Raw genomic sequence first — 5,703 nt, forward strand, 5'->3', positions numbered from 1 at the left:
ACAAATGTCTTTAAAGATGATACTATAAATTACTTGAATCATATGACAAAAATGCTTTATTCTGTAAATCATTAATGATTTGTTATTAAATCTATTTATAAGATTACTAAATTTTTCCTATACTTACAATATTAATAATTTGCTGCTCACTTTCATAACATGAAATAATTTTGTATGTTGATGCAGCTGTACTTATATGGACATGAGTGTCCTTGTTACAATATTATTGGCACTGCCTTATGGAATTCCTACTGGAAACACGGGGAAATAATTACAGCACTACCAACGGGACAGGGAAAAATATTCCTGGAAAGGATTGAATAAAGAATAAGGGATATAAAGGGATAAGACAATAGCTGATAAATCGATGTACATTCCTATTGATGATATACAAAATCACCCCTTTAATATATTACAATTAGTGGTTGAAACGTGTGGACACCCAACTTAATTAACCAACCAATTCAAATTTAATCAGTCCCCAAAATTGTTAAGCCAACGAATAAGAATACTGTTATGAATATAATTCCCAATCACTGACCCTTGCTGAGCTACAGTGATAAGAGATAACATAAAGAAATTGATCACTCCATGACCTTTCACAAGAGAGATTAATAAGAGTCATAAACTCATTTAGCAGTTTCCGCTAAAAAAAAAAACAAGAAATTTAATTAAACAAAACTGGTTTTGGTCATATTTCGAATGTACTTATTAATTTAAATCATAATAATCAATATAAAACCCCAGATAGCTTAAGATATGCAAGATGGATAAAAATTTAACCTCCATTATGATAAACAAAACTAACCCTTATGTAGATTAGTATGTAGTATTGTTGGTTGTATGTTTGGATATTGTTACTTTGAACACCCCAATAAAGATTCATAATATTAAGCTGACAAAATATAGATTGAGTTTTTAACCTTTTTATTTTTTTTTTTGGGGGGGGGGGCTGGTAAAATTTACATTTCATTGTACCCACCCTCCCTGATAAAACCAATAAAACAAATATAATGAAAGACTCTAAATCTTTACAAAGCTTTTAATAGTCATATTTGTTGCCAACTTAAGTTTAAAAAGAGCATTTTCATATAAATACTATTGACATTAATAGGATAGTAGGACGAGACTTTATTACTTTAAGGCAAAATATCTTTTACATAAAATCATTAATAGAGGAAAAGATAAAGGGAGGAGGAGAGAGATAAATGGGGAGATAAAACCTTATAAAAGAAGGAATGATATAATATTATCAAATGTTTTGGTATCACACACTGACTTTAAATGTCGGGGAATATTCAAGAAGATTTGATTTCTTGAAGACTGATTTTTAGTAGCGCAGCCTCTTCATATTTAGGGCATGTATATCCGAATATCCGTGAACGCCATTTTTGTAAATAAATAATACATTTTCTAACATGACTTCGAAACCAATTAATATCCGCTTGATTAGAACCGGTTCTTAGCCATACTGAAAAATCATTAGGTATAGTATAGTATTTATCTTCCACGAATATTAAAAGAATCATAAAATTAATATTAGTTTTGTTAGCCCCTAGGAGTTTTAAAAATCTAATCTTACAATTTTAATATTAACCATCCGCTTTAAGCTGTCTGTAATACGATGCGATAAATAACTGTTAATATTTAAATCCCGTTTTAGGAACTAATGATAACCGAAATTTAATATTTTTTTTATAATAGCACAATGTTCTTTATATTCAATTTATGAACGTAACTTTTGATTTTTAAAATGCCCTTCTACCTGATGATTAAAATGATTCTCTATAAAGCATCAAGTTAATAAGACACCAACCGTTTCTAAGATCTTAATGAACATATTGAGATGCATGCCTGAGGTCTAGAAGGAGGTATCCACTGGTATATTGGTACTGTGTGAGAGTTCAGGTACCATTTCAACACCATACCTGCGAACAACAAGCGAAATAGTTATAAAATAAAATTTTGAGGGCAAATAAAAAACGTCGTCCATTTTTTTTCGAGGTAATTTCGTTGTTGGTATAAGCTGGAAATGAAATTTATTTTGTAGTACAGATTTTCAACAGCTAAACTACTCTATAGTTGATTTTGTCCGTCGGTCTTAAATTCATTAATATCTCTTTTATCTTTTTAGCTTTATCTCTCTCTCTCTCTCTCTCTCTCTCTCTCTCTCTCTCGATGTCTCACTCTTTCTCTCTCTCTCTCTCCCTCTCTCACTCTCTGTTTGTCTTCCTCTTTCTATCTCTGTATTTCTCTTACTCTATCTATCTATCTATCATTATCTCTCTCTATTTAAAATCATGATTTTTGACTTATTTATTTGATTTAACAGCAGTTTGAACTCAACAAAACATTTGAAAAATAATTCATACTCATCATATTATTTTTATAGAGAATACGAGACAAGTTTTCAATAATATTTGATATGTCTAGGTTAGAACAATTATATTTAGAGACATTTAGATAGGTCAATAGCAATTTGGCAAATAATTCAATCTTCCACCCAAATTTGAAAAAAGAAATTGTGTTTGTAGCTGAAAAGTTATTAGTAGATTTAATTCCGTTTACAATTCAAAAAAGATTTGTAATGGAAAAATAATGGACTAATAAATTTTTATAACAATTTGTGAATATCTATGGAAAATGATAGGCTTAGACAATTTTATATCAGGAATAAAATTTCACGATTATTAATGTAATATGCATTAAAAATTGTTTTTCAAAAGTGATTGATTTTAGGAATATTGATGAATCAAGAAAAATTTACAAGATTTTTGTTTCTTTGTAACTCTACAAATAACTATTTTCTTTATTCTTATTGAATATTAAAATTTAAGTTCATTTTGCTATAACTGGCTTGTTGTTAAATGAACGCTCGTATATACCTCAGTTTATAGAGTAGCCTCGACTAAAAAGAAAATGTCTTTACAATTAGCCTATCAATAACAGGAACTGTATATATAATTCAGTCAATAACAGCTTGACAACTAACTCAATAAAAAGACGCTTTGCTTTGATATTTTGCTTTTGTTATTGGTGGATTTATAGAAAGGGACAAGTTTTTAGAAAAATAAAGAAAAAGACAAAATTGCATAGTAGGCATATCTAGCATTTCCTTTTTATTTAAATTTTCCATAGCCTTTTTAAAAACGAAGCTTTTCTTCAATTAGATCTCCGTCCGTAATTTAGGAATTTTAAAATTTTCCTATTGATTTTAAACTAGTAATACGATACGAATAAGAAAACGTAATTACACCATAATCGTTAATAGAATTTCCATACGTCCATTTAAAACATTTTAACTTTTTTTGACAACAATTCTTTATGCGATATATTATCCTATTCATCTGATTTTTGGAATACTGACAACAAATTACAAGCGAAGCATCTCTATAATCAAGTCCTAAAAATAACAGTATATCCTAAAACAGTATACTGTTTTTTTTACAGTTTTGCTACAAATTTAACTAACAATCTGTTTAGACTTGTACATTTTCAATTCAATTCTGGCACTCTGCATTGTTAATGTTCGTTTGTCCTATCGACAAATACTTTATTGAGTCATCAAAAGTTTATCTTTAAAACTAAATGTGGTATTAAATATTAAACTACTCTCATTGAGAAACATCTCTCAGAAAAGTTATTTATATCATCTTATTATAAACAGCTTTTCATGGAATTTAAAATGAAAAAATAAAGTTTTAAACCAGTTTTGTTAGACCCGTATTTATTTCATTTTTTTTATCTTAATAATAATATTACTGGGAAAATGTCTGTAATACGATGTTATAAATGATTTTTCAGTATGGCTGAGAACCGTTTTTAAAGTTAGTATATTTTTCAACCCAGCTTTAAAAAAATTCACTATTCTCAGAAATGAAGATATATTTCGATTTTAGAAATCATTTTGTCTCTTGTAGAAGTGAATCAGGCAATATTAGCTTGGTCGTTTTAGAGAACCGTTTATAATCCAGCGGATATTCATCGGTTTCAAAGCCATACTGCAATATGATTATATAGTTTTTACCTGACCCTTCTCCAGCCGCCAGCCAGTAGGGACAATCCAGGATAACGTGTGGTACTGTTCCATTCTAAACAATACAGGAATCATGACATTATACTGGCCTACCATTGGTCAATTAAAACGTATACTGGCCTGCCATTGGTAATTTAGTGTATGTGTTGGTCATTTGTATCGTATGACGTCCTTTTTTATAGGCACTATAAAGAGCTTCATCATGACATTCATAGGTAGCAAACAATTATAATATACATTAATTACAGTTTGCAAGTTTTTGGTGCTTTTTAATCAAATATGATTTTGACAATCTGAAATTCCCCTCCATCTTATTTTAAATTTTAATACAACATATATATCCATTATGGGGCTCTTTAAACATTTATTTAATTAAAAGACTGTTAAAAGTGTTACCAAAAAAAGAGAATATATTAATAAACTTTTGGCCAAAGTATCCCGACTGACGTTTTATTTCCTTCTAATATGACGCCAATTGGTATTGTTTGACCAAACGTTTATCCCATTTTTAGAACACTTCTACCAGATTCTTTCATAACCTAATCTAACTAAAAAATATTTTTGGCTTTTCAGTGAATAGTAGCTTGCAGTAAATGTTCTTAATAAATAAAATAATAAAATTGTGATTCCTGGTGACTTCTTATTCGTAGTTTAGGGTAGTTTATCCTCAGGTGAAATATCTATCCTTTAATAATCATTAAATGAAAAATAATGTATATTTATAACCTGTACTAAAGGCGGTACTGATAAGGATTCCAAACGAACTGGTGAAACACCTAGAAAAGAAGATATTCATTTCATGGATATCCAAAGGTGTTGGTAAAGGGTTGTTTACACCCTTCAAACCCTCAGTTTACCCCCCTCAAAATAAAAATGCTAGATGATTTCTAAATATCACCGGTAAAGTATTTTTTTCTGTCGCAGTTGCAATTTTTACTGTTTCTAATTAATCCGCCTATTCAAATTTTAAAAATTCTGCAAGACCAGTAAGCCCTGAGTTAGTATTTCACTGTTTTACAATCAGAAGAAGCCGATTTTTTATGTCGAACCCTTCTTTTTTCTGGTCTCTCCACAATACATTTTTTTGTGTTATTTTCTGACCTGATAAACCAGATAAATGAAGAACTCCAGTAAATATTAAACATAAAAGTAACATTTTTACAAAATCTGAAAATTAAAGAGTGTCATTCTATTTGTATGTTTATTAGTTCTATGTGTCATTTCCATTATTAAGAAGCATAATTGACTATTAAACATCCATTGCAGTTGGACTCGTTTTCAGCAGGCTTTTGGCTATTTTTTTTATTTTTCACATTTTTCCCCATGTCTTTGGTGTTTATGGTCCGATTAAACAAAATTTTGCAATTAAGAATATCAAAATTAAATTTTCCGTCGTTTTAAGAAAACATCCATGACGTTCGGACTGCCTTTCAGCAGGTTTTTGGCTATTTTCATATTTTTTTTATTTCCCAATATCGTTGGAATTTTGGTCCGATTTTCAAAAAAAAATGGAATGTCAGTTTCAAAATAATTTTTCCTGTTGTTTTGAGCATCCAGTATGTAATTTACTTTGACCGTCTGTCTATCAGTCATCATAGAAATCAAAATGAGGTTTCTTGTTTATTTTCTGCAATAAATCTATTCTAGATAATCTTTAAATCTACTTG

The 5,703-nt window shown here is 29.4% G+C and overlaps 1 long non-coding RNA gene across 1 annotated transcript; it reads right to left on the reverse strand.

Moving 5' to 3' along the window:
* Window positions 1-1,462: 1,462 nt before the first annotated feature.
* Window positions 1,463-5,199, reverse strand: LOC145331182 (uncharacterized). The gene is made up of 5 exons (XR_013883694.1): window positions 5,138-5,199; window positions 4,763-4,812; window positions 4,028-4,091; window positions 1,855-1,928; window positions 1,463-1,471 (listed from the first exon to the last, which is right to left on the reverse strand). It is a non-coding gene; the product is annotated as an uncharacterized LOC145331182 (long non-coding RNA).
* Window positions 5,200-5,703: the final 504 nt, after the last annotated feature.

The sequence above is a fragment of the Acartia tonsa genome, chromosome 11 (genome assembly GCF_053477335.1).
Source record: "Acartia tonsa isolate MP-2025a chromosome 11, ASM5347733v1, whole genome shotgun sequence".
In the NCBI taxonomy this organism is placed as follows: Eukaryota; Metazoa; Arthropoda; class Copepoda; order Calanoida; family Acartiidae; genus Acartia; species Acartia tonsa.